General features: G+C 34.8%; 1 protein-coding gene across 4 annotated transcripts in view; it reads left to right on the top strand.

Annotated features, from left to right (window-relative positions):
- The window catches only part of LOC128231676 (transcription factor Sox-5-like), a 94444-nt gene that overhangs the window by 20177 nt on the left and 46757 nt on the right, over positions 1–27510 (top strand). The window contains exon 1 of one of the 4 annotated variants that reach the window (XM_052944737.1): positions 6418–6683. The exons of 2 other annotated variants lie outside the window; for them this stretch is intronic. The gene's annotated coding sequence lies outside the window, so the exon portion shown is untranslated. Of the gene's footprint in view, positions 1–6417; positions 6684–7397; positions 7419–27510 lie in introns of those variants that run through there. One more of the 4 variants, XM_052944742.1, reaches the window with a different exon arrangement.

The following is a 27510-nucleotide window of genomic DNA, read 5'->3' as shown; positions in this document are numbered from 1 at the left end:
AGTATTGAGGAAATGAGTTGTTGTAGAACGCTCTGGTGAAGGCGTGAAGTGGTCTGCTGTTGCAGCCGGCCCTGAGAACGTGTGAAAATACTTCACTGATATTCCTGTACTTCAGAACTTGTGTTTTTTCTAAAACATCACAGTGGCAACTGGATGAAAATGGAGACAATATGACACTTAAATAACCATTATAGTATAAACTTAACTGAAACAAATACACCACTTTTTAATTTGTTAAATTTATTATCTAAGTTTATGCTTTTATCAAAAAATGTATAAAAATTAAAAAAATGGTATATATAGTTCTGTAAAAAATTGATCAAAACACCGTATAGGCCATTTTTTCAGCAAGTTGGGATTTGGGATTTTTGTCATTTTTCAAAATATGGTAATTCAATTGACTTGACATTTAACATAGTTGTTCAGGGCCAACAGTTTAGTTAGACAACACCTTATGAAACTCAATACAAGTTATGGCCCCTGATTGACATAAAAAAATTGGTTGATTTATTCTGCATAAAATGATTAAGGCTTTAAATCATATCTCAAAGAAGTTAATTCAGATGACTTGATATACCACTATGGCCACCCGACCATTCAGATAGCTAACTTTATACAAGTTATGGCCCCTGTTTTTGTCTTAGAAAGATAGGTTAAAGTTTATTGGCAAGTTGGAATTGTTATGCCTCTGAAGGTGGGGGTTATACTAAATGGTCTGTCCATCATTGTCCACCCATCTGTTTGTCTGATTTTCTGATTTTTCATGTCTGGCCTGTAACTTTGTAATGCACTGTCCAATTTGGAAATAATCTGGCACAGATGTTAGGAATAAGTGTCAGGCGTAAGACCCACGTCCCTTCGTTGATGGTCAAGGTCATAATTAGTGTTTGGTACATAAAGGTGAAATGTTGCCTGTATGAACCACTTCCTTACCTCGAAGGTCAAGGTCATACTTAGCAGGTAATACTTATGGAATGCTGCATATATGTACATATAGTTTAGCTAGGTGGTTGTGTCCGGGCTGTAACTTTGTGTAGGCATTTTCCATTGATCTGTTTGGCACTTCGGGTAAATTAGTCTCTTAAATACTGTGACAGCTATTTTCATTTTTATCTCAAACACCATTCATTCATCAATACAAGTTATCGCCCCTGATTGACTTGACAGTTTGGTAAAAGATTTTAGGGAGTTTTGATCATATCTCAAACAGTTCTTAAAATGACTTGATACTGGATCTTAGTGTTGTCCCTGCTCTTTGAAAGTTAAGTCTATATGTTCCTCAATACATATGTTCTGGTCCCTGTTTTTGATATGCACATAGTTCATCTATTTTGAATGGCCATCAGTTATATAATTCATAGCATCATTAAAGTCAATCACGCTGTCTTATGACTGCTCTTGTTATATTACACTATTCCAATAACATGCATGTGTAAATTCAGTTGAAGTGGTCTTTGAATGTTCGGTGGTGAAGAGGCAGGGTTGTACCTCTCGGAGTCATGGGCATGATCCCTGAAAGTGGCCTCTCATCATAGACACCAATACTGCTTTTTTTCCAATGAAGCAGACTTGAAAATGAATCTTTAAGCTATCAGTTTTCATCACAACGGAGATTTAAGAAAGATTTAAATCTGAATTCCTTTGAAATATAGACCTACAACTGCAAAATGCCATAATGCAAGACCATAGATATGCTATATTCAAGGATTGTCAGTGGTGCTAGCTGTTTCTGATGTTGGCATTAAGCTCAGTTACAAGCCAACCATCAAGAAACAAAGGAGATGGGATTAGCTGAAGGCTTTGTTATCAAATGATGGTCAAATTGGAATAATAGAATATCACAATTGTAGTAATGATAATGTCAAACCAGCTCAGCGACTGTCACATTATGACACCCATTCCTTGGAAACATTGACAATGTTGTGTCTTTACTGATTGAATGTGATGTTTTTATCCAAATTGGATAATGGAAGAGCTAATTGTATGCTAATTGGTCTGTCTTTCAAGTCTGAGAAGGTAATACAATATTTCAGGGTTGCGTTGTCTTTGAAAGCTTTATAAGGCATTTCAGGTTCTAAGAAATGCAAAACAAAAATTAAAATTGACTCATTTAGTGCAACTTTTGTGTGCAATTTGGGGCATATATCGATAAGCCCTTGTCAGTCTTTGCATCCATGACCGTGTGCTTGTGTCTATTCATGAGTGCCTGATTCCGTAATTATTATGTAATCTTGTGATGCTCATATCTCCAAAAGTATATTACCTAGAGTCATGAATGCTTAGGTTAATATTACTGGGGTGATGAAGTTGTGCACCTGGGTGTTCATTTCCTGCTGCTCATAGTAAAACCAGAGTTATGGCCCTTGAATTAACAAAAAAATGTCATTTTTAGCTCGACTATTCGAAGAATAAGGAGAGCTATACTACTCATCCTGGCGTCGGCAATATATCATGTATTGCATTGAAACATTAGATATGTATTCCCAGATAACACTTTTTATACCCCCACAAACGAAGTTTGAGGGGGTATATAGGAGTGAGCTTGTCGGTCGGTCGGTCTGTCTGTCTGTCGGTTGGTCTGTCGGTCGGTCGGTCGGTCGGTCGGTCGGTCTGTTGGTCGGTCTGTTGGTCGGTCGGTCGGTCTGTCGGTCAGTTTTCATGGTTTCCGGACGATAACTCATGAAAGGCTAGACAGATTTAAACAATTTTTGGTACACAGGTGTTACATCAGAAGATACAGGTCAAGTTGGATATTGGGGCTGGTGGGGCCAAGGTCAAGGTCACTGTTACTAGAAATAGAAAAACGGTTTCCGGGCGATAACTCATGAAAGGCTAGTTTTTCTTGTCAGCAGTGTAACTTCTAAATATCTCAACAGATTTAAATAAAACAATACATGCATGATAAAAGAAGATGCAGTGTGCAGTAACCTTGGAGTTATGGCCTCTTTTCAAAGGAATGCTTTGCCATTCCTGTGTCCAGGCGGCATTTGGGGGTATTCGTCACTCCTGTGACAGCTCTAGTTTGAATATAATGCAAATTATGGGCCTTTATTATTTGACTTAGACATTAAGGTTTTGCATGAATGCACACATAGGTTAATATCTCAGTAATTACTTGATGGATTGCATTGAGACTTTATACAATGGTACTCAACCATCCAATCTACTTAAATAACCAAGTAAGATAACTCCATTAAATTAAAATAATGGCCCCATTTTTATTCGACATAGAAATTCTGGTTACGATTTTTCATGTAACCACTTTTAAGTCAATACCTCAGCAAATACATCATGTATTGCATTGAAACTTTATACACAGGCTCCCGTCTATTTAACCTACTTATTTAATCAAGTAAGATAACTCTATCTTTTATGATATATAATTTTTGCCCCATTTATTATGTGACTTAGAAATTCTGGTTAAGGTCTTGCATGTTAGCACACATAGGATAATATCTCAGCAACTATTTGATGTATTGCATTGAGACTTTATACAATGGTATTCAACCACCCAACTTAATTGAATAACCAAGTTAGATAACTGTATTTTGCAAATAATGGCCCTTTATTATTAGACTTAAAATTTTGCATGGAACCACATTTATGTTAATATCTCAGCACACCATGTATTGCATTGAAATCTTATCTAACAGTGATCCATGCATGTTTCGCCAAAACGTTTCAATCCTTACATTGAAAAGCGGCGGAATAGTCGAGCGCGCTGTCTCTGTGACAGCTCTTGTTTTAACTTGCGTTGCTTAAAACTCCAAAAATATTTTACTTCAAGGGGAATGTTAATGGGGTGATGAAGTTGTGCACCTGGGGTTTTGTTTTCCATTGCAGTTAGTTAAACCAGAGTTATGGTCCTTAAATCAACAAAAGTTGACATTTTTCGCTCAAAACTCAAACTTTTACATCAAGAGTTAACAAACCTTGGCAGAATGTTATTTAGGTGATCAAGTTTTGTATCTTGGATTTTGATTCCCATTGCATTTATGGGTAGTTTGTGGAACTCATGATTTTGATGCACATTTATGGAGAATGGAGAAAATTATGGCCCTTGCTTTTGCGACAAAAGCGGCATATGGGCACATTTCTATTTTTGAATATAATTCACTTGCATTCTTAATAAAAAATTAAATTATGCTTATTTGATAATAAATTGGATTTGTTGAACTGCGTGTTTCAGATATGACTTAAACATTATTATATTAGCATTAATTTCATTTAAAGAGTAATTTATGGGCGTAAATAATAATTTCTATGCAATTTGTTGAAATTTAATTGAAAACTTTGCACTGAAATTGATGGAACTTGATATGAATGGTTTAGATGGAGCATAGGTTAACTGTGTGTATTAAATTATTCATTGTCACATGAATTCTATTATCCATGCATTGTCAAAAATGTTTTAAACAATATTTTTGTTATTCTGCCGACAATGTTACTGACAGAGACTTGATTTAACCAACAATGATGACGACAGATAATATCAAGTGACATAGACGGTGGTGACAGTGAGTGGAAGAAATTCCTTGGGCTGATATTTTTTTAGGGATGACACAGTTACAAAATGTTATGTTGTTACCAAAAGGGTTTGCCCAGTTAAGGATGGTCCTTCCCTGATATTTGCTTAACTTTATGAGCTCATATTTATATAAGGTTTCATTTAGTGTATCAGCTTTTTATTTCAATTTTTGAGAGGTCTTGTCCAGAAAGTCATGGCAAGGATCATTCAGTGAACAGTGATACTGAGTCAAAATAAATGTGCAGCGCTTTGTTGTGTCTTTTCTGTGTTCATATTTGATGGTGTTTGCAAATATATACAGAGTCTCTGACTCTCCCTCCCTATGTCAGGCTATATTGTTATTTCAGACAACATTTGTAATATCTTAAAATAAAAATATTTAAAACTAGCCATACAAAGTGGTTTCAATACCGGTACATGCTTTGCAGATCTTAACACTCGCAATTTATGTTTATAAATTTAATAACTTTTTGAGGGTATTGTTTGTTGAAATATGAGTATTTTACATTGTCAGAATCCATATGATGATCACATTGTTACAGACAAACAGACAGGCATTGTGTCTGTTTGCAGGGCTCCAATTTCAATTACCACCTTTTGAGAATCTTTTGTTGCCTGTAGGTGGAGTTGGCATACCCGGCAAAGAAAGCAGCACACAAAAAGATGTTGAAATTTTACCAGTTTATTGTTAAATATGATTACATAATGTGTTGTAAGGTTTGAGGAATGAATGCTCGCTGTGAAATCTAATTATGATTTTGAGTGTCAAAGGCTTGATATCCTCATCATTAATCACAAAAAATGTCCTTAAAAATTTCGGACTTGTCTGTTTGAGGCACGGTGGTTTAATTGATAAGGAACAAAAGGGCTCTTTCATTGTCTAAGTTTCGACATGTAATACAATGTCAATACTCTACAAAATTTTGACAAATATTCCATTTTAATGATGTTCTTTCTAGAGAGCTAAGTAAGTAGCGGGGCACACAGAGTGACAGAAGTGCGCGATATCAGTTTCACAATTTCATATGTACGTCCTTGTTTAAATAATACTTGTAAGGAGTGGGCGCTTTGTGATCTTAATATTTTTTTTAAGTTTGGGCTGGTTTTTTATTGTATGCTATAATTTATTGTTTTGCTGATATAATTTTTCTGTATAAGGGAAGAGGAAAATTAATTATTCTCTTTTTTCAATAAATTTGATAATCTGTATATTTAATGTATAATTTGTAGTTGATGCTTTAAAAAATAACCAGGAGTAAAAGAAACAATTATTTTGAAAAATAAATAAATTAATAATACACATGTACACTTTTATGTCAATTATGGCAGTATTAGCATTCCACTTGTTTTCTGTGTTTTAAGTAAACTCTTAACAGCGTTTGCAAGAAATCTCGCTGTCAGATAATGATATTGTTTAAATAACCACCTAATATGTTTAAAAGATTTTAATAGATTGCTAATATAGAAGGTAAATTTACTTAACGGGTTTGACAATAGTGTTAAGTGAGGGTAGTGATCTTCTATGTGGTGAAGTTTTATATAGAATTTAGCTGTTTGAAATGTCAGCCGCAAGGTCAGGGGGAGCGTTTGTCTCGTTCTGTCTCGTTCAACGAGCTAGCAGACAACTTGTAGGCCGGTGTTCTTACAGTCCTGAATTAATGTGGGAGCAACAATTGCCTATCACAAGACCATACAGCAACTTTGACAAAGAAGCTATTTACTTTTGCCTGTCTGGTTTTGTATTGGGGACCCCTATCTTCCTTCTGGTGATACTAGCCGCAGACCTTGTTTGTAGTCGGCACAGATTGGCCAGCTAGATCCCTGTCAAACTACCGTAAAAGGAAAAGATAATCGGTTCTGCCCATGGATATTGTTAACAGTGGAAGCAGATAAATATTGTTTGATTGATAGATCAGTGAAGATTATGAAATTGAACTGATACAGTTAAACAGAACTCTAGAAAGAAGATAATAAGTAGATACGCTTTATGCTCACTTTTATAATTAACTACAAGTTTCAAGTTACATGACAGTTATAAAATACTGAATTCAAAAATTGACAAGGAATTATTTTGATATTTGAATCAGAAACAAGGACATGAGGTGTTAGACATTCGGGTATTATTTGAATAAAACTTTCAGGATGGATTGTAATGGTAAGTGTAAAATATAAGCTAATGTTAAATTAATTACTGACCGTCCTCAAATTCTTTTGTAACAAATTTATTATGATAATGTGATGACAAATTTCACAAAAATACCGTTTTCATAATTTGAATTGTAATAAGTAGAACTAGAAGAACACATTAAAAATAACCAAGTTGTTTACTGTTTAATTTATGTTTTATACTTCATTAGCACAATATATTTTCATGTCTGTTTTTATTTGTCTGTTAAAGAATTATTCATGGATGATAACATTATTTTATACGCTTAACATGCCTTTGATGTCGTGTATTATATTACTATATTATTTCTTCTAATTTGAATACATTAAAAAGATATTTGGAACCCGGCATTTGATTTGGATAAAGTCAGATATAATGAATTTACAAGCACAAAAATAAGAATTAAGGCATTTTATAGACATAAATCCATTATTTTCTTCAAAAAGAGAGAAAACAAGAATATTTTGTTTGATGTCCGATACGTAAAAGTCAGCTATGTAAAAGATGATCACACTTCGATAGTGCTGTTTTGCATGTGCCATTTTGAAACGACCATAAAGCTGGAATGAAAGTTTTGTGTTTTTATGTGTCTTTATAATACATTAATATTAGAAACCTGCACGCCTTCTGACTGGTAATGACAATTAATGGTAAAAGGCTAAGGAACATTTCAGCTCACTGAGTTGCTTTAATACAAGATAAAAATGTGATTTTACTGTGGAAGTATGTACCATTCTTTTTTTGCTAATTTGCATGCTACATTAAAAATTGCGTTTATTGTTTTAGTTTTAAGTATTATAATCAAGCATCAAGTAATGAAATCGAATGACCAATGGTCGCTGAAGAAAATAAAATCTTACAATATTGATAAAAAATATACTATTTTTTGGTTTTATTATTTCTTAACCATATATTTCAAATGGTTGATAAACTTTTGGTAGTATAGTGGTATAAATATATATACACTATACAATTGTTTCACAGCTTTAAAACTTACACAGCTTTAAAAATTACATTTTTTTTTATAATTTAATTTGTTTTAAAAAACCCAACAATAATTCATTTACTTTTTGTTAGTATAGTGGTTAAAATAATTATTAACTATACACCTGTTTTACAGCTTTAAAAATTGCACATTTTTTTGGTAATTAAATTTGTTAGCAAAAACAATTAACAGTAAGGAAATTTGTAGTTGTCTCCCCTAGGTCATATTTACTGGTACGGTTTTGATGCATGAATGGATTTTGGAACATGGGTAGGTAATAAGCATTTAGAACTAGTATATAATTAACATCCCAGGTTTGTTGTATTTTATGTGAGATTTTATCATAAAAAACACTTGACTCTTTACAAATCCTCTTTTATTTACCACTCATTATAAAAACGGCAGCAAAAGTAATTTTTGTGTAGATGAATCCTGGTGTGTCGCGGCATGGAACATTGCTGAATGAGAGATGGACACAACTGCTCACAGAAGAAATGGCCTTTTCATCTTGTGATCACCAGATACTGGGAAAATTGTGAAAGATTGTATAAAAATGATATTCCTTTGAATCATTTATACCCATCAAATCCTCAAGTTTGTTAGTGAAAACAGTTGTTTCAGTTTTGATTTTTTTCAAGATATATGATGCATTCATTTCATTTTATTGCTCAGCATTATACACCCTCTATTTTCTTTTTGAAGCGTGATTAGCTGATGTATTTCTTTGAAAGTTATTATAGGTTTTGGGGTACAAAGTATAAGCTTCTGATTGATGTTGAATAATTCTGTATTAATAAATGCTTGCAGAGCACTGTTCTCATGCAGAAGCAGGTGGCTACAGGGGGGAAACTGCCCATAAATTTGGTTTTATTATAATTCTCTGAAAAGTAATCTTATCATGATTTCCTCAATTGATGCAAAAAATGCTTTAGAATGTTTGTATTTTTTGTTAAATTAAATAACAATTGTTTTCAAGTTTTGAATTTGTGAATAATTTATATTTGTAGTTTGATAAGGATCTTTTATAACATAAAACATTACAGAAAATAATGCGAAATTTATTCAGTAACCTGATCTAACAAAATTTCCGTATAAGAATTTTATTACAGTTAAACAACAGGGAAAACAATGATCAAAATAGCACATGATTGGGAATGGGAAAAAAATAGTTCATTTCTTCATTACAATTTTAAGATTCAAGTTTTTTTTTTATTATTTTCTATTTTCCCATCAATGCAACAGAAGTACATAAAGGACATGATTGAATGGTCTGATTTAGTAGTGTCATCATTCAAAACCATTCTTTATTTCCAGTATCCATATTAATCAACTTATAACATTACATTATAAAGGAAACACATTTGGAATCATATTTTATGTTATTTAAGCATTTACACAATTATATTAACTGAATTGTGGCAAATTGAAATAAAATATCAACCATTCTGGTAATGCAATTATTTGATTAGTTTCTTGCAAAATTCTTCTCCTATTGTCATTTTATTACCTTGCAAATATAATTGTTCCCATAAAAGATATATTCCTATCAGTGTTTACTGGAAATTTTAGTAGGAAACACTAGTTTGAAAAAGTATTTATGAATGCCTCTAAAATACAGAATAAATAAACAGAAATTTATTACTGAAAAATGTATATGAAATAATGGCTGTTTTTCTTTCATTATATATTTTATGTCTTATTGTGTGATATTTAAAGTCATTTATGATATGCTGTAAGTGTATGTCATTGTAGGAAATTATTATCCTCATTGAAATTCTCTCATTTTGTTAATAGTTTTATTTATGTTTGTTTCGGAGACATGTTAATAATTTTTTTTTTAAATAGGAAGCATTAAGTTATTTTAACATAGGGAAACTTGGCTCATAAAAAATTCAAACCATTTTGTTGGAAAGAATTGGAATAAATATGTGAAGACTATAAGAAAAGAATATGTATAGAGATCTTTTTGATTGTCCACACTTGTATTTGTTTGAGTTCATAGTAAATTGGTTACTTCATAATAATTCAGTTATGTTCATGGTAAATTGTAAGACATGCAGTATCAGTGTGTGTATACCACGTGATAAATTGCCTCATAAATGCTGCGTCGGAAGGTAATATTTTGATTTGAAAGAAGACTTAAAACAAAGATAACTTCATTATTTCTTCACCATTTTAAATGAAACAAAGTGCAGTCTACGCCACTTATGGAGCCCTGCCTTCGGCCTTTTACCAGAGTTTGATTGCGAGTTTAATTTCTTGAAACACTTCGACAAGCCTTTTCACAATACGGCCGTCTGACGGAGCACTGTCAAAACATGATTTTCGAAACAGGTTTGTCGAAGTGTTTGATGAAACTAATAACTTTATCAAATGTCGGTAATAAAACAAATGCGGGGCTCTTTAAGAAGCATAGGCTGCCCTTTGTTTCATTTAAAATGGAGGTGTAAAAGAAAAGTTATCTTTGATTTAAGTGTTCATTTTAAGCAAAATTTTGCCTTCCGACGTAGCATATATGCCATAATTTATCACGTGGTATTCACACACTGAGTATGAACACTATATTGTGTTGTATGCAGTATCATTAAGTGTTAGCAATTGCAATGTTTAGAAAATTTAAATGAGTTTATGAAATGAGGTCTTTGAAATGTGGAATCAGATGCAATCCTCTACAAAGTTTCCATGTTTGTGGTGATCATCTTCAACCAGATGTGTGCTGATCATCCTCTTCTAATTTTGTCCTGATCATCCTCAACACAGTTGTGCTGATCTTCCTATACAAAGTTTGTGCCGATCATCCTCTGCCAAGTTTGTGCTGATCACCCCCTTCCATGTTTGTGCTGATCATCCCCAACCAGATGTGTGCCTGATAATCCTCTGCCAAGTTTGTGCTGATCAGTCCCTTCCATGTTTGTGGTGATCATCCTCAACCAGATGTGTACTGGTCATCCTCAACCAGATGTGTGCTGATCTTCCTCTACCAAGGTTGTGCTGATCTTCATCTACCAATTTTGTGCTGATCATCCTCTTCCAAGTTTATCCTGATCATCCTCAACCAGATGTGTGCTGATCATCCTCAACCAGACGTTTGCTGATCGTCCTCTACCAAGGTTGTGGTGATCATTCTCAACCAGATGTATGCTGATCATCCTCAACCAGATGTGTGCTGATCTTCCTCTACCAAGGTTGTGCTGATCTTCCTCTTCCAAGTTTGGTGATCATCTTCAACCAGATGTGTGCTAATCATCCTCAACCAGACATGTGCTGATCGTCCTCTACCAAGGTTGTGCTGATCATCCTCAACCAGATGTGTGCTGATCATCCTCGACCAGATGTGTGCTGATCTACCTCGACCAAGGTTGTGCTGATCTGTCTCTTCCAAGTTTGGTGTCATCTTCAACCAGATGTGTGCTAATCATCCTCTTCTAAGTTTATCCTGATCATCCTCAACACAAGTTGTGCTGATCTTCCACTTCCAAATTTGTGCTGATCATCCTCTTCAATGTCTCTGCTGATCATCCTCAACCAGATGTGTGCTGATCTTCCTCGACCAAGTTCGTACTGATCATCACCGTCCATGTTTGTGCTGATCATACTCTTCCAATTTTGTGCTGATCATCCTCTTTCAAGTTTGTGCTGATCATCCTTTTTTATGTTTGTGCTGGTGATCCTCAACTGAGTTTGTGCTTATCATGCTCTACCATGTTTGTGCTGATCGTCCTCTACCAAGTTTGTGCTGATCTTCCTCTACCATGTTTGTGCTGATTGTCCTCTTCCAAGTTTGTGCTGATCTTCATCTACCAATTTTGTGCTGATCATCCTCTTCCAAGTTTGTGCTTATCGTCCTCTACAATGTTTGTGCTATTTATCCTCAACCAGATGTGTGCTGATTATCCTCTTCCAAGTTTGTGCTGGTGATCCTCAGCTGAGTTAGTGCTGATCATCCTCAACACAAGTTGTGCTGATCATCCTTTATCAATTTTGTGCTGTCCGTCCTTTTCCATGTTGTGCTGATCATCCTCTTCCAATTTTGTGCTGATCATTCTCTTTCAAGTTTCTACTGATCGTCCTCAACCATGTTTGTGCTGATGGTGCTCTACCAAGTTTGTTCAGTTGTGCTGATCATCCTCTACCATGTTTGTGCTGGTCATCCTCTACCATGTTTGTGCTGATCATCCTTCTACCACATTTGTGCTGATCATCCTCTTTCAATTTTATTCAGTTGTGCTGATCAACCTCTACCATGTTTGTGCTAATCATCCTTCTACCACATTTGTGCTGATCATCCTCTTTCAATTTTGTTCAGTTCTGCTGGTCACCCTCTACCATGTTTGTGCTGATCATCCTTCTACCACATTTGTGCTGATCATCCTCTTTCAATTTTGTTTTATTCATGCCACAAAGGACAACACATTTAATGCATTATTAATTTTGAAAGTATGTTTTGATTATTAAGAATTCATCAGGGATCCAAAGGAATTAAATAACAAAGCATAAACTAAAGGAAAAAGCCCAGTAGTCAAAAACTTAAATATAAACCCAGTTAGGGGCACAAGGTAAGGGCCAGAACAACACTGAATGAGAGACACTAATGTACCCAGACCACAAACACATAATAGCTTTATTAATAAAAGATGGGATTACTGCATTGGAGTGGTAGTCGAAACCCAAGTTCAATGGAATACGAATTCCTGAGGGTTTGAGCTAGTTTGTATGCACATAACATCATACTTATACCAGTGTTTATCAAAAATACAAATATAAGCCTCATTGGGGCCAGGCCATCAACTTCAGAAGTATGAAAAAGAAAGTAACACTAACATTTAACTTAAAACAATTCAAGTACTCAATGACCGGATACAGACATCACCTGCAAACCTGCCATCTCTTAAAAAGGTATGATTCAAGTCTTTCAAAGACAGAAGCTTACTAAACACTGGAAGGTGATTTTAAGAACATTGACACTGTGATTAAGCAAATGGGAATGAACTGCAACTGCTTTGAGTTTTTAATTTCAAAATTGACATCAATTAACTTCGAAGAATCAAAGTGAAGTATTTAATCAAATTAATCAAAACATTGATAATGTGAAGAGGTGTACACGATTTTTCTCATGTAAAATTATTGTTATCATTTATTTGTCATAATATTTACTATCATCTTATTGTTACATATGTTATGTGCAGACCTTTTTGATATGACAGTTATCTTTAACTCACTAATTTTCCTTCCTGCTTACAAAGCCTTAAGTTCAGTCATGACATTCATGTTGACTTTGTTGAATTGTTTTGTTGTTGTTGTTGTTGTTGTTGTTGTTGTTGTTTTGACTTGTTGGGGCTTGGCTGTAGTAATTCACTCAGTCTAATATATTGCATGATATTTTATTTGACCCTCATCAAAAGCACAAACATGTGTCCTACAAAACAGTTGAAAAATAGTATATGCATGTCTATAAAAAAACCTCGAGCATTTATACAGCTTATACCTAGTATTCTTGAGATTGCCATAGAAGTATGACAAAAAGACAACGTTGTGAGCTGGGATATTAAATTCAAATAATAACTGAAATATTTTTTAATAAAGTCAAAAATGCTGAAATTCTCAAGACAAGAGTTGTCTCCCTGTAGTTAGGCCAGAATACAATGTCCATGATAATACTAAAACACTTGAGTTTGATTAAAATTTATCTGTTGATGTGTATCAACTATTGTTATCAAAATTAGCAGAAATCTTGTTGGTATGTCTTACTTGAAAAGTAAAAGTACAGGATCGCTTATTGTCTTGATAATCTTTGTGAAAATGGATGCTGGTATGTGTTTTCATTTCTTACCTTCTTTTTCGAGAACAGAACTATTTCATTAATTTTTTGGTCACAGCATTATCAATCTTATTCATATTAATGATTTAGTGATAGGCTAACAAAATTAAGTAAATTTAAAAAAAAAAATCTAGGGGTATCTTATTTAATATGTCTTTTAGTCATATTTGGCATGTATGTGTAAGATGAGGAATAACATTACATAAATACTACATATTTAGATGTGTGGATGCATAAATAGTTCTTATTATTATTTCAAAAGTCGTGTGACAGTAGCAGATCAAATACTCAGAGCTCTATATTGTATTTCTTGCAGTAGATTGTTTTAAGTATAAAAAGCCCTGTTTTTGCATTTTGCAGCATTTTTGCTAGACTACAACAGTGGGACCACTTCATATGTTTAAAGATCTCTCCTGGGTGTAATTTCCCATGAAAACTTATGTTTATACGTCTGTCCCAGCGGTGTGATCCCCTCAAACTTCAAACAATGTTTCTGTGTTTTCTTTCTATCTTTTGTTTCAGGAACATATGTTTTTACAATCGGTACGGAACCCTTGTCAGCAAGCTTGTTTCCTTGCACAAACAGTGGACTATTATGATTTCTTCTTTGCTGTGGCCAAATGTCTTGTAGATTATTTGCTGTGATTAAAGAAATAATTCTTACAAAGATTGTTGTTCCAAGCATTCAAAGACGTGTATTTTGATATGCTCAATGAACAAATTTGGTTACAACAAGTTCCTTGTAAGACTTATATATTATTTTTGATGTAAACTGAGACTTAATATCTGTAACATATACTGAGACTCTTTCTGAGAAGATAATACAGTGGCCTTGGTATCTATTGAATTTAGCTTTTCTGTCTTATGTATCTGCAAGATTTAATATAATTCATGTAAGATACATTTTCACAATAGCATTGCATCATAATGGAGTTGTTTTTGCTGACATAGGCTCTTGTATCTGTTATAGCACTTTTCATAAGAAATATTACTCATAAAAACCTAAGAAAGCATTTCAAGTACTGAGGCCTCCTATTGTTATAAGGTGTTAAATGTCTTTAAATGAAGCATTCAAAAGCAATTTTGCAGACATTGTGATAACAAAACAGTTGGAAATCGGTTTTGTTATTGACATACTCGACTGTATTGTCTTTGAGTTAGGAGACAGAGTTGTTTTTACGAGCGAAAGAACATGCTGATGTAGGAAGAGATGCATGCTGGGAGTTGGGATAATTCCCGCCATTGTAAATGATGCAGAGACTACTATAAATAATGTGGCGTTATAACCTGCCCTTTGACATTGCAGCTTCAAAGAAAATTGTCTGACTAAAAGCTTTGGTACATTCTGAAAACCATAAGAACAGCTTTTTTTCTGACAAAACATTATGATTTATTATCATTGATTTTTATTCAAATGCCATTCAAAAGACAACAGAACCAATGATTTTTTTGTCATTAAAAACTGAAATCACAAGCAAAGTGCATCTGCAAACAATTGATTAATAGTGCTATCATGGGTGAGCAACCTCTATAAAATCCTCACCACAAATAATAATTGACTTCATCCTTAAGGTGTGGATGATCTACTACCATTGACCCAGAGTAGACCTGAACTTTCATGTTTCATTTTGAGGCACTGTATGCCAGTACATCACCATTCCCCACCCCAGGAATCTTTGTTCTTTTCAGCCCCTGTTCTCCCCTCCAGTAGACCAGCAGACTGGACCATCAGACAAGCAATGGTGGTTTCCCTCCACAACAGGGGCTGAATTATGATTTACATGACATCTTTCTTATCTTGCATGATAAACTTGAAAGACAAGTTCCCTTCCACAAAACATTCTGTAATTATATTAAATTGATGGAAGGGAGGGTGCATGATAACATGCCATGGAATAAAAGAGATTCATTAGTTTAAGACAAGGGCAAAGTTAATGAAAAGCAGGCAAAGTTTAGATTTATTGTTGTTTAATCTTTAGAAACAAAAATCTTTGCTCCCATCCAGCAGTGTCACAGCTTGAGCCACCAGTATTTCACATGAAATGTTCCTGGACATGGACCATCAATATCTTCACATCAATACTGTGTTGAAAGAAAGAAGAATAAATCCATTGTCTTATCTTGATGAATATCCACAATGATCCCGGAATGACAAGAAACTGTTGATGAGCTGTGGCTAGTCAAACAATGCTTGTTTTGTCAGTTCAAGAATGTTTCCCACTTGTTTCTGACTGGTTGTTGGACAGATTTGCTTTAGCTCTGACACAAGGAATAATAATTCAAATCCAGTCTTTGATCTTGGTTGATGGAAGCTTGAAATAACAAAAAAACATCTTGAGGATTGGACTGGTAACTGGATGTTATTGTTTTACTGGTATTTGATAATTTACAACCAGCTCCTGGTTAAAATGGTTTATTTGCATTGACCCAAATCAAATTGTAGCAACCTTTGCTCCCTCATGATAAAGTTTGGAAATGGAAGGCTTTGTTCACATTCCCTGGGAGATTCATTGTCCTGTTTATTATCTCTGACAATATCTGGATTGCTCATTTTATTTGAAAATAATTGTTCTGAGAAAACAGGAGAATTCAATTGTAAACAATAGAAAACTTTGATCCTGGCATCAGCTTTTGAAATGAAAGGAAACCTAAATTTTGCGGAAGAAATTTTTGGAAGTTTTCCCCCATCAAAGCTGCTTTAGTTGATTTATTGTGTCATTTGGAAACTTAAAATATGTTCTTAGAGCTAAATTGAAAATGTATGTATTTTGTTTTGACATTTTGATTGTTTATGATGGAGAATATTTAATTAAATGAAAGTTCCATTGCACAGGAGCACTTGTGTCTTGTATAACCAGCAAGTTGACATTGCTGATTATTTTTATCTAAAATCTTACAAAAATATTGGGCTGTAAATGAAATGGAATTTCAGTGCAGTGTAAATTACATAATCATATCTAGGCAGTGAAAATGGATATTCTCGGAATGTTAATGACATAGTTGTTTGACCCATGTTGCTCCAGGGCCACTGGGAGTTTACAGTAGGAGCTGCATGTGCTCAACTGATACACTGCTTGTATCTACACCTGTCACTGGCTTGTTAATGTGCTCCAACAGTTTATTTTATTATAAATATGAACCCTGTGTCATTAAAAAATGCATACTCACATTTTATTTTGTTTGGTATAGTAGATGATGGATTATTATGAGATATATAAATTTCTTAGAATCTGAAATTTCTAAACAGAAAATGCAGCATAATTTTGCGGTAACAACTATGCAATAAACACCACACATATCTGTTTGAGAAAATGAAATAATTAATTTCATTAATAACGCCTACATTATTACCTTAAAGTTATAAAGCTAGAGGCTTTAGTTATTGGCTTATGCATTTTTTTTGCAAATTAATTTGCTGTTTTTTTTGTTACCTTGAAGAGCTCAAAGGCCAACAGTATTTCATTGTTTTGCACGAGAAATCATACCAAATCTGAATGGAACTGGTGCAAAGCACTTAACTTCTATTGCCTTTATGTATTTTATTATGAAAAACAACACAGATTATGCACGATTAATTGCTTTAACAATATTTATTCATCAAAAGATAGATTCGTTTTACTGCCATCCTAAATCAAAGATGTGCATGGTGATTTTTCTACTTCAGCCAAATTGCTCCAAACAATGACCCAATTAATAGGCTTGAAAGAAGGTGGTGGAACAAGTTTTATTATAGATTCCGGAAATTATATTAACTATTTACAGCAGAATTTCATAGCCCAATGTAATTAATCAGAACATATCTTTCTTTTGAAGTAATCCATTTTACAGTGCTGTATTCGCTGACTCATATAAACCTTAGGCTATTCTGTTAATTTTGGGATCATGATACATTTTTATGATAATAACAAATTCATGGAGATTATGGAACATTAATGTTTTTGTTCTTGTGAAAGAAGTCATTGTGCACGACCTTAGATGTCCCTCAGCCACTGTGGGAGCGGAAAAGACCTAAGATGTCCCTCAGCCACTGTGGGTCCAGTGGCAAAGACCTAAGATATCCCTCAGCCACTGTCAGAGTGGCAAAGACCTAAGATGTCCCTTAGCCACTGTAAGAGTGGCTAAGACCTTAGACGTCCCCCAGCCACTGTGGCAAAAACCTAAGATGTCCCTCAGTCACTGTGAGATTAGCAAAGACCTTAGACGTCCCTCAGTCACTGTGCGAGTGGCAATGACCTTAGATGTCCCTCCGCCACTGTGAGCGTGGCAAAGACCTTAGATGTCCCTCAGCCACTGTGGGATTGGCAAAGAACTAAGATGTCCCTCAGCCACTATGGGAGTGGCAAATACCTTAGATATCCCTCAGCCACTGTGGAAGTGGCAAATACCATTGATATCCCTCAGTCACTGTGGAAGTGGCAAAGACCTTAGATGTCCCTCAGTCACTGTGGGAGTGGCAAAGACCTTAGATGTCCCTATGCCACTGTGGGAGTGGCAAAGACTTTACATGTCCTACAGCCACTGTGGGAGTGGCAAAGACATAAGTTGTCCCTCAGCCACTGTTGGAGTGGCAAATGTCTTAGATGTCCATCAGCCACTGTGGGTTAGATGTCTCTCAGCCACTGTGGGTTAAATGTCCCTTAGCCACTGTGGTAGTGGCAAATACATAAGATGTCCCTCAGCCACTATGGTTTAGATGTCCCTCAGTCACTATGGGTTAAATGTCCCTCAGCCACTGTGGGTTAGATTTCCCTCAGCCATTGTGGGTTAAATGTCCCTCAGCTCTGTGGGGTAGATGTCTCTCAGCCACTGTGGGTTAGATGTCACTCAGCCACTGTGGTAGTGGCAAATACATTAGATGTCCCTCAGCCACTCTGGGAGTGGCAAAGACCTTAGATGTCCCTCAGCAACTGTGGGTTAGATGTCCCTCAGCCACTGTGGGTTAGATGTCCCCCAGCCACTGTGGGTTAGTTGTCCCTCAGCCACTGTGGGAGTGGCAAAGACCTTAGAAGTCCCTCAGCCACTGTGGGTTAGATGTCCCTCAGCAACTGTGGGTTGGATGTCCCTCAGCTACTGTGGGTTAGATTTTCCTCAGCCACTGTGGGTTAGATGTCCCTCAGCCACTGTGGGTTTGATGTCCCTCAGCCACTGTGGGTTAGATGTCCCTCAGCCACTGCAGGAGTGGCAAAAACCTTAGATGTCCCTTAGCCACTGTGTGAGTGTCAAAGACTTGACATGTCCCTCAGCCACTGTGGGTTAGATGTCTCTCGGCAACTGCAGGTAAGCTATCTTTCAGCCACTGTGAAAGTGGCAAAGACCTTAGATGTCCCTCAGCCAGTATATATGGGAGTGACAAAGACCTTACAAGTCCCTCAGCCAATATTGGATTAGCAAAAACCTAATATGTCCCTCAGCCACTATGGGAGTGGCAAAAACCTAAGATGTCCCTCAGCCACTGTGGCAGTGGCAAAGAAATTCTTTCATATTGGTTTACCCTTCAGTGACTCCTTTCTCTTAACTTTTCAACAAATGGAAAAGTTTATCAATTAAAGAGTTCATCATTACAGTTTTCGTTCGGTGTTGGCTTTTGCTTTCTTCTACTGCTGTCCATCTTGGACCTTTTTAGCTCGACTATTCGAAGAATAGATGTTCTATACTACTCGCCCCAGCGTCGGCGTCGGCGTCCAGTTCAAGTTTTAGGGCAAGTTGGGATTTTCACTTGTCCAATACCCTTCCTTCAATTGACTTGATACTTCACACAGATGTTCAGGGCCATCACATGATGAGGTTAGATAACTCCATATTACTCTTTACACAGGATTGTGGCCCCTGATTGACTATGGAACTTAGGTTAAAGTTTTAGGGCAGGTTGGGAAATTTATTTATAAATACTTCTATACCCTTCATTCAATTGACTTAATACTTCACACAATTGTTCAGGACCATCACCCAATGAGGTTACATAACTCCATATCCTTAATACAAGTTATGGCCCCTGATTGACTTAGGTTAAAGTTTTAGGCAAGTAAAAGTTAAGCCTTAACTTAAGGGCAAGTTGGGATTTTAATAAAAAAAACTTCTATACTGTTCATTAAATGCACTTAATAAAATTCAAAATTATTTACGACCACCTTACAACAAGAAACATAACTCCATTTTAACCTTAAATACAAATTATGGCCCTTGAATTTTTTTTTTAATTTCTTTTGAAAGGCATATTTGTATATTCTTAACCACATTTTCATAATGGGAAATCAAGTTATTTGAATGACTTGCGTCATTGTTTGGGCGGGCTGGTGGGAGGGCAGCATTTAAAGTCACCTAATGTATCGAATAATTTTAGTTAGGTTTGACATAAAGAGACCAAACTTGGTAATATTACATCGTTATTGTATTCTAAGTCAAAGGGGCGTAGTCGAGGGCGCTGTCTTACAATGGCTCTTGTTTCAGTAGGAAGAAGCAGCCCCATAGTTACACAACTGAATAAGCTCCCCATTCTCTGGCACTGGACAGCAGCCTGTTCACACATCAACACTTGATTGCCACTGACTTTTATAAATTAAGGGTGGGTCTGTGGGCAGTCCAGAATCAATCTGTTGGCACAAGTGATGACCAGAGCTGTCCACTGGTTAGTCTGGCATTGTCCAATTCAATTAGAAATCTTTCTGCTGTCACTGACCACTGATACCAGGCAGCATTGGCATTTGATAGGGGGCACCCGGCAGCTTTCTGTTCATGATTAGGAAGCTACTGATCATTACGTAAGTTGAACTGAATGAAAAATTATTTATATGTCTGGTTTTTATCAAATTTTCTATTTGTGAAACTGATATTAATTGCAATGTTGTAGTCAGTTTTGAGTTGGGTGAGCTAACAAGACAAGAGGATTAATGGCAGTTGATGTGGTATCCACATTAGCCCTTGATGGAAAACATGCCCGCTGGCATAGGAAACTGGTTTACTCCATTGCCGGCTTCAACTTGGCACCCTTTTGTACATAACACATTATTTTTGTCAGGACCTCTATCATTTGCAGATGAGATGATACAAGGAAAAATGGCTTTGTCAAAGTGTTTGTTTCCATGTTTGTTTTAAATGTTGGTTGGTGGCAGAGTTAGAAAAAAGTTTGATTGCTTTCTTCATTCTAACTTCAAATTCAGCAACCTGGTTCATTTGCTTAATTAGTTTATTCCTCATTTGAGATCTTCATTAACCACTGAAACCATTTATGTTTTGAGATTTGATACATAAACCAGAAATATCTACTAATTGTAATTCTGTTAATTTTGCGGCCAAGCACTCAGCCACCCTCTCAGATCTGTCAGGGAATAATAATGGCATCAGTCATGCGTTTGGGTCAACCTGGTGAAACATGGAACCATTCAATCAGGCTGGAAATGTTGAAATCCTACATGAGCCTGGAAACACACAACCAATTTAATAATATATTGTCTGCAAAAGTAATCATCCTTGGGAGAGGCAGTTAGAATCATGACAGATAGAGAAAAAAACAAGTTTTTCAATAAAGATTTCCGTAAGATTATCAAGGTAACAGGTTTTATAGAATTGGAAGTTAGTTCCAGTGGACCACCAAAGAAGGTCCATGGGCAGTTTGGTTCTTGACCTTCCCAAACTTTCAAGGTCATTTCACAGTGGGTTTATTTCTGACATTGCATGGGATGGTTCCTGACATTGCATTGGATTATTTGATATAGGTTGACATTATAACAATTGCATAAAACTACATTGAAAATAAGTAAAATGTGTATTCAGTTTTCTGAAAACAAAATAACAGGAAGTTCCAAAATAGAACCATTGTGGACCAATAGGAAATACTTAGACACCCTGTTGCTAGGACCACCCAACTTGGAGAGGATGATTTAAATTAATAGGATTAATTTTGATAGGCCATACTGCTAATCAGAAATCATTTGATAAAGTTTAAAATAAATCAAGCATTTGAATAAGGATAAAAGGCATCCTTAATAACTTATTGTCAGAAACCTCCTTCTTCTGTTTTGTGCCGCGCAGTCTTAAGATTAATTGAAAGAAAAAAATCTTTCTCAAGATTTATTGAAAAGCTTTCTGAAAAAAATGTGTACAAAACATTGCTCTCTACAAAATCATTTTAAATGTCAATCAATTTTGAAACCCATTTTTGAAGACATAAAATGTAAAGCTGAGCATTATATCTGAGACAGTATAGATTGAAATTGCCATCTACTTGTTTTAATGTTCAAGTCATTAATATCTTAAATGAATTTTCATAATAGTAATGGCTGAGCACCGAAGTCGGAATAAAAACACAAACAATTAAAACTAAGTACATTTTGTAGGCGGTAATCCTTTTAAATGCACCTTATTCCAAAACTAATGTTCCGCTGATTGGCAGGATTCAGGGTTCTGCAGAGGCAATTATTCATTTTTGAGACAAACCAATGCAACCTTCTTTTTTAATTTAAACCACATTTAAACTAAACAGCGCCCATTTTTCTTCCTTGAATAATGTGTTGGAAGCTGGCAATGCGGCAGGAATTACTGGTCTATCTGATAAGTGAGAATAAAAGATGCTAAACTTAAAATTAATGGGCCTAATAATATCTGTAATGAGTTATGGCAAAACACATTAAAATCTAGAAACCATTATGGTGAAAATTCTGCATTGTTAACACACTGATAATGTAGAATAAGTGATTTATGAGTATGATTTCTCATTTAAATTATATAAAAATTGATGGCTTTTAATTAATATTTCGGAGTAGAATACTTTCATCTGGATTCTTAAATTAGTAATAAGATGACATTATTTTCTATATCAGGAAATTGCTATTATGTCATCACATAACATATCCATTAAGTATTGGTTATTGTTTATTTGGAGATCTTTATGAAAATAAAATTTTCAAGCATAGCATGGTATAATTTTCATAAATACCACCTGATATTGTATAATTATAATCAGAGTTTCTAAAAGTAGAGAAATTGCTGACTTGAACCAATTTTGACCTTTCCGGACTGATTTCAGTAACAGGAAATGGCTTAAAAATATATATAGCCCGGAATTGACTTAACTGGGTTTTCCCATGCCGGTACAAATAAAAGGTGAATATCGAGCTATTGAAATTCATGTAACAGTCCAATGACTCTATTGTCTCCGAAGTAACGTGTGTATATAACAACGGTTTAATTTTGTTTGTACCGGAGGATTAGGCTGGGAAAACCCGAATAACTATAATTCCGGGCTTAAACTATTGTAACTAATTTGTTCATTTCTTTTTCGATTTCCGTCAGAAATTAGTCAGTAAAAAAAAATGTAGAAATTGTATACACAAACAGTGTTTGTCTTCACACATCCGCAAATACCAGGGACATCCTTGGGGGCGATACCTTCTGTGTTAATTGACTTTGCTGTTTTTATAACATCAAAGAGATGTCGAATTCCCCATCTTTTTCTCTTGTAAACAATTGTCACACATATGCTACAGAGAGCCATTTTCATTAAAAGATGTCATTGTTAATCTTTGAACGCCATAAAATTACAGAGTTAGTTAACAGGCGTGCCCTAATTTTATAGGATACTGTGAGCGGCATGCTAGATTAATTGCAGACACTGACCCCTGAGTGTGCCGCTCCTCGGCCATTTTTATCGAAGACAACCTCGGATGTATTTGGACGGTTTACATACTAAAAAAGTGGTACGTTTAAGTCCGCTGCAAGTAGATCGCGTAGTAATTTTATTAAGCAGTTAAACTTTGTGACTTTGCTTTTGGGATTCTTAAATATGTTTGGAATAATACACTTCGATGGCAATCAATTTAAACGTAGATCAATAAATACAACTCTAAAACACTACATTTAATTAAATTCAAAATTTTACGAACTACTTCAACAGATGTACCGGCATACATCCGAGGTTGTTTTCGATAAAAATGGCCGAGGAGTTCTGAATGTGTGCAGCTTATGTTATTTTAAGAAAATATTATGAAAAAATCATTGTCACCTTGTGTCGCAATTGAGATTTCAGACTTTTTGAAGCCCTGATTATATTAGTTGAAATGATTAAATATTGTGTTAGCTATTTTGGAAAACCTCATTATGGCATATACCCACACACTTCTTACAACATGTTTATAGAAATTAGTAGGTTATAGAAATTAGTACATTATGTTATAAAATATAAATCAGACAAACTATTTCACTTCAAATTTAATGTGAATGACCAATATATTAGCGATTAAACCATTTAGTACCACACATAAAACGTCCATCAATATGGAAGTTGAAAGTTGAAAGTTAAATGTTTTGTAATCCAAATCAAATGGTTGTGTTGTTGTCACGGTATGAAAGCAAACAAACATATTTAGTGGGGTTAATGCCAGAAGAAAACAAAACCTTCTATATTTTAATGTAACTAGGTACATTTACCCCATGAATTATATACGAGGGTTGTTCATAAAGTTTGTGGACAAGTTGTATTATAATAATGTTTTAAATCAACAACAATTTTAATAAAATGCATATCATTTTAAATTTACATTTCATTTGATTCTCTGTTATGCTTTATGTTGCACTGGTCATAGATCTACAGTTGCTTCACATGACAAGTCCTAGTACCATGACATTTACAAGAAATCGGTAGATCGTTACAACAAGTGCATGCACTGCATGGGAGAATATTTTGAAAAAATCTGACTTGACGTTTTATGTTGCCGTTTCTTTAGATAAAAGTGCTTCGTGGTTGTGATAGGGTATAATAATGTAAAGATGCTGTAAAGCATTTCATGTTCTATGAATTTAGACGCAACCTTACGTATCACGTGCGAATTTAAATGTATAATTTGACTGTATTATTTTATTTTCTCAAGCTAAACATACAAGCTACAAACAGCCCTCGTACATTTGAATTTATTCTTCTATTGCTCATGTATATGGCATAGCGAATAAATTAAGAAATACTATGAAGTGAAATAAAGTACAAACAGTAGTCGGAACTTTTATCTTGGTAAAAGTCTGTTATCAAGCAACATATGTTTCCTGTATTATATACAACATCTCACCTTTTGTACAAGTGTTGACAACATTCAAAGATTATCCTAATAAATGCATAAACAAACCCATTGCTTTACAATTTGGAGCAATGAAATTTCCCATCATTCAGAATGTTCTCAGTATGGAACTATTTTGTTATCTAGGTGGCCGGGTATACATTTTCTGAGAAGGTGTGAATTTGATGAATATTTCTTACAGCTTGTAAGGCTATGAATCCTAACTTATTGCACCAACAATATTTTAAGATGCAAACATTGGAACTATGTTTATTTGGGGTGTCAGAATTTTTAAGCTAATTGAGGTGCAGGTTTTGGCCTGTAATTTATAAAGGTATAAAATGGGCCTGGCAGAATGCTGATAGAAGCCGCATGTAGTCACTGTGTCCTGGTGCACAAGAGCTTCATGCATTTTCATGCAGCAGGAGCCATCTTAGTTTTTATGGAAAAAAAGGACGCTGTTTCCTGCACTTGTTTTGAATGTTATATATTAATTTTAAACAGAAGATCCATTTTAAAAGCCAAATCACTGTGGAAACCTTAAGTAGATCATATAGAAATCTATATTATACTAATATCTATTGGCAGTTGATTATTATTATTTAAATTTAGCATCATTCATATTAAGCCAAAGTAGTGATGATTCAGGTTTTCTAAACTGTGAGCAGATTATTGTGTTTGCCAGGGTCTTTGAAACACTTTCAGTGTTGCACATTATGAATTCTTAATTGTAAGATTTCCCTGGAATTGGTTTAATTACTGACATTGTTGGAAGAGACCCCTGTCTGATGAGGAAACCATAGCTCTCAGAGACAATGTAATTAAAAAACAACAAAGGCAAAATATTACAATAACCATGATGAAGGCGCAAATCTTATGCTTCATTTTTCATCTCAAATGGGGTGTGTGGTTTTCTTGACATGCGCTGTAATAACAAACGATTTACACAACTTTTTTTGGCTTTACTCATCTAAGCGCAACAAATAATTCTTTTGTTCTTTATCAGAGTAAGTATGAGAAAACATTCTTGTCAAAGGCTTCTACAGCATCATTATATTACAATATGTTCCTGCAAAAAGACATATTACAGTTGTGTAAACAGTAGGCCTCTGTGAAAGAGAAAGTTCTTATTCATTGCTCTGAAGTTTCACTAATGTTGACATGTAATTTTTTGTACAATGTAGAAGATGAAAGACATTCTTTCTACCATTTACAAAAACAAAACTGTTAATGACTGTTTAGTGTTTCTTTCCCGTAATTTTTATTTGAAACTAATTGTTTTCTGGTGAAATCAGCACAAATGTTTACTTAAACCAACACAATTTTTACAGAAATAATTAAACTTGTAAAAGATTTGTTATCAAGTTTTGAAAATATGTTGCGGTTCTTAGAAATCATAAGGAGAGAATAATTCATTTCATATTTGTAATCTTAAGGTTTGATCTGAACAGAATTACCATTTTTTGAAACAATGCTGGCATATTTACTTTATTAATTTTAAGATTGGATCATGAAAAAAGAGAATAATTCAAGGTTTTTAAGGTCAGATGGCAGCATTTGTGGGGAAGACTCCATCCTTTTGCCTGCACGTGGATCTCGTGTATATCTCGTGCAGCGCCGACCCTTCGAGCACGGTTCAGTCTTTGTCAGCTACTATCAAGGCATGGTGCGTAGTTTCATGAATGAAGAACAAAACATCAATGGAATCACTGAAAAATTCTGCTGCTTCGTTAACCCTCAGATACCGGTTGTTATACATGTTTCACCCAAGTATGTAATTGTTTTGAGTCTGCAGTTTACAAAAAAAATTCTAAACATTTTTTCCCATAGCTTCAACTGGTTGAAATCTTAAATTGAATTCAATGAAAATGACAAAGTTTTGATGAAATATTATTTGTTGAAAACATTAAAAGGTAATGTTAATTAATGATGGCAAGCAATAAGAGATAAAACATGTTTATTGAGACTCTACATACAGCAAAACTTAAAATAAAACTTTGAAAAGCGGCAAGAAAAGAGGTAGAGGAATGTTGGGGGACCCATAAATGACACCCTGCAAGTGCAATGATGATGCTCAGGTGGCATGCAAGCCTCCCTGCCAGGATCCAAATGAAAAACAGCACCTTTTTATGGCTCAATACATTAGAAGACAATCACTGGGACATAAATTTTAAGGAAGGGCTGCTCCACATTAAGGTTGGATTTGACAAAAATGATAACATAAAATAGTTGCAAAGTTAATGCGTAAAGTGCTAAAATGTTGCAAATATGTGTTGCTTGAGTTTATATTGTCTGTCAGAAGTAATAATGCAATAATGGTTGTCAAAAGAAATACAAATAAAACTTTTGTTGCCATTACCTTCCGTATGCAGGATGGACACCCACAATGTTGCACTGGTAAGAGACTGCAGACCCACAGTGATCATGATGTATTGTGAAAGCTTTATTGTTGGTAATAGTGCCAACTTTATGGTAGAAAATAGTGCCTTTTAAATGATTACCACAATAGCTTACATCAGGCAGCCATTAGAAAATAACAAACCACACATGTTTCCCCAATTTCTGTCTTAACTACCATTAATTTTCATTTTCAAATATTGCTGTCACTGTTCACGTAAGGTATACTTGATTTTCCTTAGTTAAAAATGTTTTTCTTATCAGTTTTGGCTTCTGATGAAGATAACCTATAACTTATAAAGGGGGTCTTGTTAAAACTTAATGATACTTTTATTTGTGATTTTACGATGAGGACGGAAATCAGGCCTCGTACCAGGTGACTGTTATGGAGAAAAGAGAATAAAACATGTGCATCAAGAACCACTGATACTTCACAGAATGCCAGAGAAAAAATGAACCTCACCGTCAAAATGAATGTGTGTTTTTATTGAAATTATCAAACATTTGATATTGCAAATGACCTGTAAATATGAAAATATCTTGATTTATCAGTAGACAACGGAAATCATGGTT

The sequence above is a fragment of the Mya arenaria genome, chromosome 4, assembly GCF_026914265.1.
Source record: "Mya arenaria isolate MELC-2E11 chromosome 4, ASM2691426v1".
Classification (NCBI taxonomy): Eukaryota; Metazoa; Mollusca; class Bivalvia; order Myida; family Myidae; genus Mya; species Mya arenaria.
Note: the sequence above shows the minus strand (reverse complement) of the source record. Positions and strands in the feature narration are given on the sequence as shown.